Source organism: Elephas maximus, chromosome 8 (assembly GCF_024166365.1).
Source record: "Elephas maximus indicus isolate mEleMax1 chromosome 8, mEleMax1 primary haplotype, whole genome shotgun sequence".
NCBI classification, from domain to species: domain Eukaryota; kingdom Metazoa; phylum Chordata; class Mammalia; order Proboscidea; family Elephantidae; genus Elephas; species Elephas maximus.
The window spans coordinates 70514103-70529251 of record NC_064826.1 but is presented as its reverse complement, the minus strand read 5'-3'; positions in this window follow the sequence as shown (position 1 = coordinate 70529251).

Genomic DNA, 15149 nt, shown 5'->3' with positions numbered 1-15149 from the left:
AGTGGGGGTGACAAAGATTAAAGATTCTTTTGAAGGCGTTGTCACTTATGTTTATGAATGAATTTAGGAAAGACAATATATTAGCAAAAAGAAAGTTCAGTAAGTGTCACTCAGTCAGGTGTATTGGATTGTTCAGTGAGTGGTACTGATGTCCATTCCACAAACGGAGAAAGTAGCAGAGCATAAAACAGAATAGAGCTGTAAATTCACAGTGCTGTTTCCATATTTAATTTGAAGGGTATGGATTTCTGAATAATCCAGCAAACACAGAAAATTATGCATTTGAAATGTAAAATACTTGCCTTCTTTGAGTAGCCATGCCTGTATACTTATGCTCTTGCTCCTGTCTATTCTTGCCTATGTCCATAGCTATTTTGTAAATTAAAATTTGTAACCAATGACTATAGTTTTTGAAAATATTACTAAAGACGAATAAAGATATTCAATGCTAATTTATGGCTTAAGGTGTTCACAATAAATTATTATGTGAAATTGTACTTTGTCACTGACATTTGTGATTCCTGTTACCTTTTTTTGTATATGTCAAAAAAGAGCATTTTCATCCTTACAACACTGTAGGTTAGTCTACAAGAGTTTCTCATTCAATCAAAGCTGAGGTTGAGGTTCACTTTTATGAATTCAATAGCAAGAAGAAGAGATAACTGAAGAAAGTGGGGATTCAGGAGTGTGTGATTTAACTTCATATTCTTTACTTGCTCCCTTGAAGCCACTCCAAATAAATCAAGAACCAGAGAAATAACATGTGCTTGATAGATAGCTTCAAAATAGTCCTTGCTGGTTTGAAAGCTTGCTACTCAAATTTGTTCCTTTGTTCCTTTAGCATTTTTTTAGTGCTTTGGAGCTTTTTTAGAAATTCAGAATCCCACATCTGACTCTAGACATGCAAATCGTAATTTGCATTTTAAAGAGATGTCTGGATAATGAGACCCACTATATCCCACCCCCACCAGAAGGCTGCTGCTAAGCCCTTCTTCTCTTATATAGTGATTCTAGCTTCACTACTATGTGAGTTTTGAGATATTACAGCTGAAAATAGCAATTGGCATCCTGAAAAGGTCTTCATTCAGATAGAGAAGACAACCTGTATGGTTTGTATTTATTAACTTTCACTTTTATACATTTCAATTTCTGTAAGTGAACACTGAGATAAATAGCCTGAGTCTTTAAACAAAGGAGACAACAAAAAACAACAATGGAAGCTTGCTCAGGAATAGGTACAGCAGCATATAGGTCTTCACAAAAGTAGAAGTTACATTGTACAACATTGTACAGACAGTGATAAATGTGAACCTATGAATTCTGGAAATAGTGATAGGAAATAGAAACAAGAGTGGTTCAGAGATAGGGATGTGAAGCATACTCTTTATATTTTTGCCAAAAATTGAAGTTCATATATTTCGTGAACTAGAGAATCTTTTTAAAGGAAGCAAATTCATAACCAAACACCTTCTAGAATTGTCTGTATTAATATATTATCCATAAAATATTTTAATTAAAACATAAATCACTACTAGCTTACAAGTTTACTCTTCTGCATTATTTTACAAAACGTCTGCGATAAGAAAGAAAATAATGACTTCCATTTCCTTTAAAATTCCCAACATGATATATAATACCCTTTCTAATCTCCAGTGACGCTCGTTTATTTTCAAATACCCTTATATTCATGGAGCCCTGGTGACACAGTGGTTTAAGAGTTTTTCAAACGACATTTTATTGTTTGTTGAATCATATTGTCTTCTTGTCTTGGATAAAAGGAGAAGTTGAAAGGAAGATACATGCTAAGTATTATTCTTACTTCTGTTGTATAACTACAATATATAAATAGACATATGCCTAAATTAATATTTAAAAGTAACTAGATTTTTTTTTTAGATAGGATCGAGGAAACAATTTCATTTGTTTTATCCTTAAAAATTTGTGATGTCTTAGTCAAGATTACGACTCCTCTGGTCAATTGGCCCTGAAGTTCACTAAACATGTGAAGATTTCAGTACAAATAAATCACTATATGTTCTTAAGATTCTGGGTACAAATGGTTCACAAGCTTGACTGCTAACTGAGATGCTGGTGGTTCAAGTCCACACAGAAGTGCCTTGAAAGAAAAACCTGGCTATCTACTTCCAAAAAATTAGCCTTGAAAACCCTGTGGAGCACAGTTCTACTCTGACACAGAAGGGGTTGCCATAAGTTGGAATTGATTCAATAGCAGTTGGCTCACTAGCTTTAGACCCTAGCTTTTTTTAAAAAAGGTAAAATTCAATAAATTTCTTAATAAAATTTATTTTCACTTTTAACCAAATTAATATGCTAGTAATAGTAATAGTACATAGGTTTTAAAAGTCAATTTCTTTCTAAGGTTTTTTGACACTATATTCAGTTAAACTGATAAATTTACGTAAACGTGTCCTCCCTCATTATTATATTCATTTGATAATTATTGCAATTATTTTAGTCTTCAATTTTATGAAGCATTTAAAAAGTAGGATGCAGAGCAAATCAGAGAAAAGGTTTTGGTGTCAGTTTACTGAAGAGAACTTTCAAGCAGAGAGAATTTTTTTTTTTTTGTGGGAGAAGGTATCTGAGGACTCATAAAGTATTTTAGAAAAAATAATCAGGCCTCCAAAATGTTTATTGTTTTCCCTAACCTTAAAAATATTCAAACACAGAAAAATGATAAAGGAAAGGATAAGTGAAAGGAAGTGAAAAAATAAAGCGGAGAGGAGAGAAAAGTACGGGTCCTGGATCCTGAACCCCCAACACTTATAAACTAAAACAAGTTTCCTATTGTCTGTAAGCCTTGCCTGAATAGGAAACTAATTTTGGATCCACTCTTACCCTACAACAGACATAGAGGGAATATCTGGAAATAGAATACAGTAAGAGAAAAACAGCAACTAAAATTGACCTGTACTCAGCACTAAGCAAACTACACTTCTAACCAATCGATACAGCCAATACAAGACCTGATAGATGCATTTCTGTCAAATTCTCTCAGAAAAATCTTACAGTAGCAAAGCTTTCTCCTACAGCTTTAATTCTTTGTGGAGTCTGTTCCATTTCATGCAATATCTTTTATATTATCTTTCCTCTTCTGGGGCTAACAGCTTCATTTCAGAATTCAAGTTCTTTTGCACTAATAAAACAGCTGACCATAGATTTGGCTCTGTGCAAACTTCATTGCAATTTCTGATTTAAAATTTCTTTCTAAAGGAAATTTGTTAAACCATCTTATCTTCTTTGTTATTAAATATGATATGTTATTTCTTATAACAAAGTAGGCTAATTAATTATCTTCATATCCATCTCCATACAATCATGTAGCTATAGTGGAAAGTTAATTTTAGAATCAAAGAGACAAAGTTTCAATTTTGTCTCACGGTACTTATGTAAATATGGAGACAGCAAATAATATTTTAGGGTTCTTCTGAAGGTTAAATGAAAGAGTATATAAGATACCTAGGGCAGTTTCTGATACATAGTTGGTGCTCAATACGTGTCATTGCCTATCTTTCTTCTTAAGGAATGACAGGGCAAAAGCTCAAGAATAGAAAAGAATACAGCAATGCACTGTGGGTCTTATGCACTTTTCGAACAACTTTTCTCTGTACAAGGAGTAATTTTTTTTAAAGGTCAGTCTCTTGCTTCACGCATTTCTTTTATAAAGGTATATATTTCAGGCTTGGGGTGGGCACAAGGAGAAATTTTGTAGGAAATCTTGGGCTTGGTAATAGGAAAATGCACTTCTCCACTGAGGAAAATGAGAATGCCTTAAATAGCACAACTGTCCTTTAAATTTCAGAGGTTATAAAGCTGAGGTTAGTAAACATTTGAATTACAGTTCTCCCACCAGGAAGCCAATTTTTCACAGCTTCCTTCGTGTGCCTTAAAAACAAAAATTTTCAAATCTGGAGTACTTGTCACCTTTTACATTAAATTCACCGGTCAGGCAATTTGTAGAGACGAATTAGTTTTAATGATCATAAGTATATAAAGCTTTTCAAGTACCCACATGTACATTTAATGGTTATTTCTCAACATGAAATATATTAATCATGTAAAGAAGATTGTTATAAATAGCAAGTCACAAGCTAATGAAAAGATGTTAAGTTATACAAACAAAGTTTTCATATAGATTTAGCCAAATATTAACATCCCTTTCATTACCTAGAATTCTGTTGGGAACATTATTAATTTAAAATGTTCCTATTCGCTCAATGAAAGTCTTATTAAATACATATTTCATTTTTGTACAGGCTTCATGTAAGTCACATACTCTTCTAGGATTAGCATATTTTAGTACCATATTATCTCTTATGCTAGTCATTACAATGACAAGGAAAATAGTGAACTCAAACCAAAAGTAACCTAACAAAAATAATTGTTAAGGCTCTAGAAAAAAGTGAAACTACCCTTTAGATGTTGTGACAATGATGAGGAAACTATCTTCTAGTTTTTAAAACTTCATTCTTGGCCTAATAAAAGAGAATGTGATTCAAAATTAGTAACTATTAGTGTCTCCTCTGATAACAGGTGAGAGATAAAGGGCTTTATAAGATAAACATACATTTCAGACTTGTGTTGTTTTACTGGGGAAGTCCTTGGGTGGTGTAAACATTAAGTGGTTGGCTACTAACTGAAAGGTGGGTGATTCGAATCCACCCAGAGGCACCTCAAAAGAAGGGCCTGGTAATTTACTTCCAAAAGGTCACAGCCATTGAAAGCCCTATGGGGCAATTCTACACTGAAATACATGGGATCACCATGAGCTGAAATAGAATTGGTGGCAACTGGTGGTGTTTTATTCTTATGTGTAGACAGAGCATTTTTTAGGACATTAATGGACATATAGATTTCTTTTCTATTCATATACTTTCTCATTTTTTATTGGCATATAGGCTATTTTTTTCCCCCCAATTTCTAGTAGTCATTTCTAGGGCAGCGAGAATAGCAGTTAGTCAATGATGTCTAAATATTGAGTTATAAGAAAGACTTCCCCACAAGGAATTTGTTCATGATTCCTTCTAAGAATGTTCATATTTCCTTTTTACGTTTACAGATTGGAATCATTTGGTGTTTATCTTGATCTGAGTGAGAGTTATGGCTTCAAGTTTTTTCATTTTCCACAGTTTTACCCAACGTTCTCTTCTCATTTGTTAAAAAGCCAATCTTTATCCCATTGATGTGAGATGCTGCTTTTATCCTACACTACATTGTCATATCATACAAACTAAGTTTACGCTGGAGCTGCCACGTAATAGGAGGAAAGTAGAAAAAATGCTTTTAGTAAATTGTAATGCAGTACTTGGTACATAGTAAACATTCCCTTGATAGACATTAATATTTATCATAATTATTCCTCAGAACTGTTCCCTTCCAAACCTAACATCAGTGTATTAAAAATGAGAAATCAGGTTCACTTTTGTGTTTGCTTTCTAATAGTCCTGATGCTGTGCAATTATGTGGTTTCCTTTTCCTTCTTGTCCCCCATGCAGTTCTCACATATTGCGATAAATTAAAAAAAAAGATGTAGATTTGAAAAGTACTTATTTTTGTATACAATAGGAAACTACTACTGCTGCCTTTTTAGGATAAGTTTAGGGAATTAGCCATGGGAAGGCAACAGCGTCTAATTATTTTGAGATGTCTTGGTGTTTTGTACTTTTAGTGGCAACACTCATCACATTTATTTCTCTGTACACAAAGCCACAGAAGATTAATGTAAAAGGACCCTATGAAAATCTGTCACCTTTCTTAAGGCTGTACTCTCCTTTCTTGCTTTATTTTTTTTTAAACTACGTAGTCAACTCATTAGGAATTCTGTCTTTCTACTCAAGAAGGAGAGGAAAGTGGCGATTTGGTCATGAGTGACTCAGGTCTCCAGAAACAGCTATAGCTTCACTCATAAGTTCCAGAACACAGTTTATGGGTAAGTCGTCTCTAACTTCTAGAGGACTCCTTACGGGGGGAAAAAAGTTTATCCTAGTTTTTGACTTTTCAAGACATATTCTCCTATTAAAAAGAGAGACATAAATTATTATCTTACTAACTTTAAATTAAAAAAAAAATTCACATTTAAAAATACTCTAAGGCTGAATTCTATTACATTACTCCAAATTTGATATTGACAAAACCATCAGGCATTTGAATTGTGGTGTTGGTGAAGAATATTGAATATAGCGTGGACTGCCAAAAGAATGAACAAATCTGTCTTAGAAGAAGTACAACCAGAATGTTCCTTAGAAGCAAGGATGGTGAGACTGCCTATTACATACTTCGGACATGTTGTCAGGAGGGATCAGTCCCTGGAGAAGGACATCATGCTTGGTAAAGTACAGGGTCGGCGGAAAAGAGGAAGACCCTCAATGAGGTGGTTTGACACGGTGGCTGCAACAATGGGCTTAAGCATAACAACGATTTTAAGGATGGCGCAGGACTGGGCAGTGTTTCCTTCTGTTGCGCATAGGGTCGCTATGTGTCGGAGCCGACTCGATGGCACCTAACAACAACATCAGGCCTAGAGATGTCCATTATTATCCAGTTTAGTATCACTGTCATTTTATATTTCACACCCTCAGAAATTTCAAAAGGGAGTAAAAGTCGACACTAAATATGAAAGTGCTTTAGCATTGGGTGTCATTTTGGAACTACCTAAACAGATAAACAAGAATAGTCATTATAGCATGAAGTGATTATCACTTCCCTTTCCTTGGAAACTCTATGGGGCAGTTCTATAGGATTGATATGAGTCGGAATTGACTCGACGGCAGTGGGTTTGGTTTTTTTTTTTTTTTTTCCCTAGAGTCTATAATAAAAGTCATGTAAGTAGTAGTAAATCCTACATATTTGACTACACTAGCTAATTACCAAATAATTATGCCTTGGCATTTTGTCAAATTCACAAGTGCTCTATTTTTATGTATTTCAGATAGGATGAATAGATTATTAAAATATACTCTTACCATATCTTGCCTTTAGACAGGCTTTGGGATATTGGCTATGGAAATATATATTTGGTAAACAACTCATTGCCATCGAGTCCATTCCGACCCATAGCAACTGTATAGGACAGAGTAGAACCGCTCCGTAGAGTTTCCAAGGAGCGCCTGGAGGATTCAAACTGTTGACCTTTTGGTTAGCAGGTATAGCACCTAACCACCAGGGCTTCCTTAGAATGTTTAGTGCCCTATAATTGTATCATTTAAAAAATTACAGGTATTAATAAGAGCGTATTCAGTAACTTATTGCAGACAGACATTCTGTGATCTTACCTATCCCAATGGGGTATTTGTATAAAACATTCTCATTTAATAAACCTGTGGCCATCAAGCTGATTCCCACACTTGGCGACCCGATGTATTACAAAGTAAAACTTCTCTATAGGGTTTTCCTGGTTGTGTGTAATCTTTATGGAAGCAGATCACCAGACTTTTCTTCCATGGTGCCCCTGGGAAGTTTGAACTGCCAATCTTTAGATTAGTAATCGAGTGCAAACCATTTGTGCCCCTCAGGGACCTTTTCACTGAATACACACTGTGTTTTTCCACAATGCCTAAAATATACTGGTTTTCACATATCACCGGTTTACTTTTCAACATTACTGTAGAAAAAGTACACAATACACTTCATATGAGGATTGCTTCATAATTAGGTTTAGACTTTATTCAGTAATGCTTGGACTGCTCTGAAATTTTCATAAAAAATGATGTTTTCAAGTCTCAATGTTTAACAGCCGTGTTCCTAGTAAACAGTCCAGAGCAAGGTGGAGGGTGATAAGGAGATATAGGAAATCGCAAAAGCATTTTTTGAAAAAAGTCAGAATACTAGTTAAATAATGTATTTCCAAGAATTTAACATGCCAAGAATGGGAATTCACAGTTTATCATCTTCAAAACTATAAATAAAAATGAAATCTTTATATTTCAAAGTACAAATAATTTTTAAAAATATTTGATAATGCTTCGCTTCTATGACCTTATCTTGATGATGAGAAAATATTGGAAAAATCTCATTCTTTCTCATCAGAGGCAATTTTTATTCAGCTGAATTTTATGTACTTTGAAAAAAGCAATATTTCAAACACCAAATCAATTGTGTACAATTACAAATGTATTCTGAGTCTGCTGCTACACCTGTGTTAAAATTGTATTACAAAGATACTTATAAAAACCACATTTCAGAGAGCATACAGTTTATTAAAAACAACCATTAGCAATATTTAAACATTACTCTAGAAATTGCCTTGTAAAATGTAAGTGCTGCCTCATGTTTGAAAGATTTCATTTAAGAATTTCAGTAACATGTTGTGAGAAATAATTTCCTAAAGAACTGAGTTTATTAAAGTAGCCCCTTTCTTTACTGAATGTAAAACACATTATTTATCTTTTAGCTCGTACTATGTTTAAACGTAGTTAGGCTATAAACTATCATTGCATATGACAACTGTGCTCATGGAAATTTTTCTAAATTTTCACTTTATTTTGGTTTGTTAGAATATGACTTGTCATTAATTGTTTTAAAAGCTTTAAGAAATGGGGGAAAAAAGTCGATCTTCTGGCAAATTGACCTTACATTTTAATTTTTTAATGCAATTTTCTTTCATTTTTTGTAACATTGAAAAGCACATTGCTATAATTTGATAGATTGTAAGTTTCTATGAAGATAGTTTGATAAAAATAATTGGGTCTATCTTAGGTAGTACTGAGTTCCATAGTATACAAATCTATTTCCTCCAAACTCTTCTGTGTGAATTTCCCTTTTCTAGCCCTTCAAGGACAATTGTAGGTGTGCCAAAATGCACTGAGCCACAGCACATCCTTGATGGATTTCCCAGTTCCATCCTCCCCAAAGCAAGTGTAATTCAGACTCAATTTCTTGACATGAAGCAACACTACAACATGCTTTGAGTAATTTTTAGGTGTTATGTCAATTACAGAGTTTAGGGTCACTGATATATAGCTAGATGTTAGTAATTACAAAACCTTCCAACAGTAATTAAAAAATCTATTATAATTAATGACAAACTGTTAAAAGGAGTCAGTTATCTCAGCAATTGCAGCATTTTACATAAATTAGCATGCTATACTTCCATTACCAGTTGAAAAGGATTAAAAATCATCCTGTACAAAGGTACTACACTTGTATGTACAAATGAAAAGTGGAATGGAGAAATGAAGCAATTATTTGAATAATTTAGTGCCCTTGTTCCTAAACCCTGCTTGAAATATTTAGATATTTAAGACACTTTAAAAATTACGTATACATTTATATAAATTCTAAATTTCATTTTCTGAATATAAATTCAAACTTTTGCTTATTTATTTAAGTCATTTAATTCAATATATCTGTTTGCTTAATTATGAGGCCCATGCTTGCATTTTTCTTATAATCAGTTTTATTTTCTTTCAGCCAGCCTCCAGAGTCACAAGCTTTTATTTAACAAGGGTAAAGTCCTTTAAAAACTTATAATTTAAAAATTAAAGATCATTTAGCAATAACAAAACAGAACTACTTCTTGTATAAGCACATTTCCCATGAGACTAGGGGAGAAACAATATTGACTCTGAATATTTCATAACTTTCTCTAATTTAAAATAAGTATTGGGTGTCTTTCTAACTGAAGAAGACAGTTGATTTCTTACCTTTTTGATGTCCAACCAGCAATCTTCCAGCTAACTTAAAACCTTTAAATATGAACTACAACTTTTTAACAATCATGTACCTGTGTGAAGTTTCTTGGAGAAGAAAGTCATTAACCTAATAATTTGATTACTATTTCAGAATGAATAATTAGGCAAATATTAACCAGAAAATGTATGCACACCCAGCTAGCAAGGTTGTATCCTTCTGTTTCCATTTTTTCAAGATTAGCACACATTATAAAGAAAAATAATTTTAACATTTTCTGAAATGATAATATAAAATAGCAAATGAATCTTAACATTCACAATGGTTTGAGATATGTTCTCCTACCAATAAAGGTAAAGTACAGAATAAAGGAATTATCTAATTTCATAACAAGAAAAAATTCAGTGGAAAACCTGGGCAGGGATATTTTTGGTACAAATTAGCAAGGTGGGTTTTCTACTTCCAACATGTTCACCACTTTTATAATTTCTCAGTTTAACAGTTCACTTGGGGTGTGGTCTTTGTGAAGAAAATATAAATGGCCTTGTCTATCATATCCATAACATGTGGTGGTAGAAATCTCTAATTAAATGGCTTAATATCTTTAATATTTTTGAATATCATCATGAAGGAAACATTCAAAATAAACATAAGCGTAGAGGAAGCACAGTGAACTTCTGTCAGGTGGGTAGCCACAAAGATAGTCTACATGAAAGTCACAAATCAGATCAATTTTCTTTTCTTTCAAATCTGCGATGTTCCCATGCTTTTCACACAGCTTTTTCCATTGACATAAAATGTGCTACTTACATACAGCATCAGGAAATTATTTCCGAAACGAAACGACATGATCTTCATCCAAGCACAGCAAGAAAATATGATTGATATACTGTAACGGTCTCTTGTGAAGGAGGGTCAGATGGAGAAACTCTTGGAAAGGGAGAAAACTTTAGCAAAAGAAAAAAAAAATGTTAGCAATATTTCATTTGGTGTTTCATCTAAAAATTAGGAGCTTGCCAGAACAAATTGATACACAGCAGATTTATAACTAAGGAAATTTAGTTTTGTTGCCAAAGTTATTTGTTAAAATTATGTCGGGGCTAGAGTGTTTAGATTTATATGAGAATTTCTTTTCAATATTTTGCAAATCGAAAATCAAAAACAAAGTCAAATACTACACATTATTGCTCATAAGGGAACAGAGTTATGTTGGTCATCACCATCCAGAGGTTTTATTTCAAGGAACTTTCTCTTACTAAATATTTTAAATTGGCATTTTAGCCACTTTCAGTCTTTACAAGTGAGAAGTAGTAGCCTTGTTTATTGATTCTGCCATGATTAATTATTGTCCTGTGCCACAAGGAAAAAAACAACAAAAAAAAGCAACAAAAACAAACAGGTGTTATAAGCAATGCTTTCGATGGTCCCTTTTAAAGGAAGGCTCACCCAGATATAAAACACCTAGAGCTGAGCAACACCAGGTTGGAATTCTTTAACACTGAGTGAACTGAATCCCCTCTGTCTCATGGAACTAAAAGAGGTATAAATGTTTTTCAAAGTGACTGTAGTTTTAAGCGCAATTCAGAAATTTTACCTAACATACCTAAGGTAAAGTTTTAGCAGCTTGCCTTTCTCATGCATCCTTATGGAAGACATTAACAAAAGATCTATAAAGTTATTTCCTCCAAGTTTAATCAGGCAAATCTAGAGACAGAAAATATAGTTAGAACAATGATTTCCAAACTATACAGCATATTAAATTCAACTGAGGAATTTACATATATCCCAATGCCCAGATTGCACTCAATGCCAATTAAATCAGAATCTCTGTGGGTGGGAGTGAGGCCTTGGCATTTTCTTAAAAGTCCCCAACCAAACCAAAATCAAATCAAGTCAATTCCATGTATTACAGAGTAGAACTGCTCCACAGGGTTTTCTTGGACATAATTTTTACCAAAGCAGTTCACCAGGCCTTTCTTCTGCAGTGCTGCTGGATGGATTCAAACCACCAACCATTAAGTTAGCAGTCCAGAGGAAACCATTTATGCCAGCCAGGAACCTTTTGAAGTTCCCCAGTGAATTAAATATGGATTAAAAGTTGAAAGACACCTAGCCTGGCATCAAGGAAAACAATCTAACTTCTGAACACATAATGATGAAGTAGCCTGTATTTGGATGTATTCACCAGCCATTTCTTTGAGGTATTAAAGTATGAGCTGAAATAATTAACGAGCAAGAATGCTACCAAAGTCTTTGATGCAGTAAACGTGACAGATTGGAAATTCATTCCAACTCTGAATCCTTGATGATCCGTGGTATTTTACCATTTTTAGACTTACAAACAGTGCCCAAATGGAGTAGCCAGGCAATACTGAATATGCAAAACTCCATTCACATCCTTCTCCTGTCACCTTCACTTTTATAGGTAAAATCAGTGAGTTAATAGCATGTTAGCCTGGCTCATTCTGTCGTGATTTTGCCTAGTCATTACATAAAATCTCTCCTTAAGAATACAGTGAATGTAATATTAGGTTTGATAAATTATAAAGCATTTAGAAGAATCTAAAAATAATCAACTTCTTTAACTCAAAATGTTTCAAGAGAAAAGACTACATAAAGGCATAGTTTTCAAAAATTTTGCACTTCAAAAGTGTTACCCATAAAAGGAGAATAAAAGTGATCAAGTGATTAGAATATCAGGAAATGTATTAATAAAAGGCATAGTCCAAAATCAAAACTAAAACTGAAAAGTTTGTGTGCTTTCTCTGGGAAATGGGAGGCTAATTGTCTGATGCATCCTAAATCTCCAAATCTGAGATTTATTTCTCAATATATTGAAATGTATTTATGAACCTCATATGAACATCCCTGTACAGTGTTGCAGAAGTTTTCTTGTTCATTTGTTTGTTGCATTATTGTTTTCATAAGCATAGGTTAACGGCTAATTCTAAAATCTCTGGGGACCTCTCAGTTGTGGGGTGGTAGGGCAGAGGAGTGTTGTGCTGCTCCAAATGTCATTCAGACCCATTTCTTTCCGTCAATGGCTTCTCCATCTATCAGGGACTTTCCGTCTGCCACTGGCTCCTCTGCTTACAGCTGTTAGAGGAGAGAGGATGGGTGAGGGATTGGGTGAGACGTCTTAAATGCCATGCCTAAAAGTGTCATAGACTCTTCTGCCTGTTTTCTGTTGGTCAGAACCCACTCACATGATTTCACATGGCAAAGACGCTGGAAAATTAGTCTAGCTGTTTAAAAGAAGAGGAAAAGCATGGATTTCAGTCCTTAGGTAACCAAATATCCTTTTGCTCCATTTATCCCAGCCATGGAACACTCCCAGCCATTGTCCAAAGGAGGTAACACAAAGTAACATACAGCTAATGGATCAAAGTCCAAGATCTCCAGACAATACAGAATATTGTCCATTTTTCTGCTGGTTCTTGACTTTTCTTTGAGGTGTCCTTCCTTATGTCTTTAACTCCTTGTGGATGTCTTTAGTGCAGATTTAGAGCCTGTATAACTTTTCAGCTTGCATCCTACAGAAGCAAGCTTGGGTACCCAAAGATTGTGTTACAGATTGAAAAATCAAAGACTTTAGCTTTCTCTGATAATAAAATTCCCTAAAAGTATAAGTGGAGCCCTTGCAGCATAGTAGTTAAGAGCTATTTAGTGCCTGGGCAGGTCACTACTCTAACCTTAAAAGACCCAAATTTCTGGACTCTCTCTATGCCTTTTCATTTCTGTGGCCATTTGGCCTGTTCTTTCCTAGACTTATCTCTTTTTGGTGATATGCTTCCAAGAATAGTCAATAACCATACCCAGCAGACACTGATAGGATTATTTTTTACCAGTTTCTTTTCCTAAAGATAGATCCCAGCAGTCACTTGGTCTCCCTTCTACTGTTTCCTCAATTCTTTGACACTGAGTAATAGAGATATAAGGAGTCCTGGTGGCACAATGGTTAAGCAAAATGTCTGCTAATGGAAAGACTAGCAGTTCGAAAGCATCTAGAGGCTACTTGGAAGAAAGACCTGGTGATCTACTTCCATAAAAATTACAGCCTAGGAAACCTAGTGGGGTAGTTTTGTTCTGTCACGTGGGGTTGCTAACAACAATCTGAGCAATATGAATATATAACGCCCTCTCTGGTTATATCTGATCCCTTGCCACTCACTTTCAACCGGCTAAGCTAATAATCACATAGTCTACATTTCAGTTGCAAAAACTGTCTGCTTTTTAACTATTATATCTGCATTACATAGATTGTCATGCTAGCTATTAAAACAACTGACCTCTGATTCTCAGGAGCTTCCTTATTTCTTACTCACATCTCCATCTAATGAGCATTGGTGATAGTAGGGGAAGTGCAGAGGGTCAATTCTTTGCTCCACTTGATCAATTAGGCGTCTGGATCTCTTTCATATTTTAGCTGTCATCAAAAAGGCTTCAGAACCTACCATGGGATGCTTTGCCTCCAGCTGGCAGACTAGGAAAGAGAGAGAACTGGAAGAGGTGAGCATTTACTTCTAGACTCCCTCACAAGGCTTCACCTAACTTCAAAGGGGTTTCAAAATGATGTTGATTGGTGTTCATAGAAGAAGAGAAACACAAATATTGCTAAACTCTAGCATTGTCTCTGTCAATAATCATCTATTTCAAATAGTTGTTTCACTTAAGTATGTAATCATATATAAATAGGCCTGCTTTCTTTAATTTACTAATGAGAGCAGTCATGTGTGAAGTATATCCTGATGTCCATTAAATTGAATGGGATTTTCCAGATAAAATACAGAATAAAATGCCCAGTTAAATTTGAATTTTAGCCATACGATAAATAATTTTTAGTATAAGTGTGTCTCCAAAATTGAATGCCTCACACATGAAAAAATTAATCGCTGCTTATCTGAAATTCAAATTTTACTAGGCTCCCTATATATTTATTTGCTAAATCTGGCAACCCTAGACTGAACACTTTAGGTCTTATTTTTATTATAAGATGTGCCCAGTGATATTAATATGAGTTATGGGGAGTGGAAAAATCATCTGTTCTCTCTCAATTACCTTTAAACAAACATTGCTTCAAGCCAAAATGAGAAGTTTTGACTACCGCCTGCTATTAAAATCTAATGTATGTGTGCCTAGAAACTTTATTTATTACTAGTCTTTAGTGTTATATGAGGTTAGATGTTTTAATTAAATTTCAGTAGAAACATCTTAAAATAATACTGTGCTACTTTGATTCCATTTCAATATATGTGTTCTGCATTGTGAGGGGGAATAATTGCAGAGAACTGCAAATGATCAGGCCTACCATAAATTAAGAAGCACTGGCACCTTCGCTGATCTTCAAACCAAGAGCTGCCCATAAAGGGGTGCTGCTGAGATTGGATTGCTCCTGCATGCCCCCTCTGTGATTTTTATATTTTAGTAAGACCGTTCATTATAGTTAGCTTCTCGTGTTGGAACCATTAGGTATTTATGTGAAATAGCATATCATTATCTCA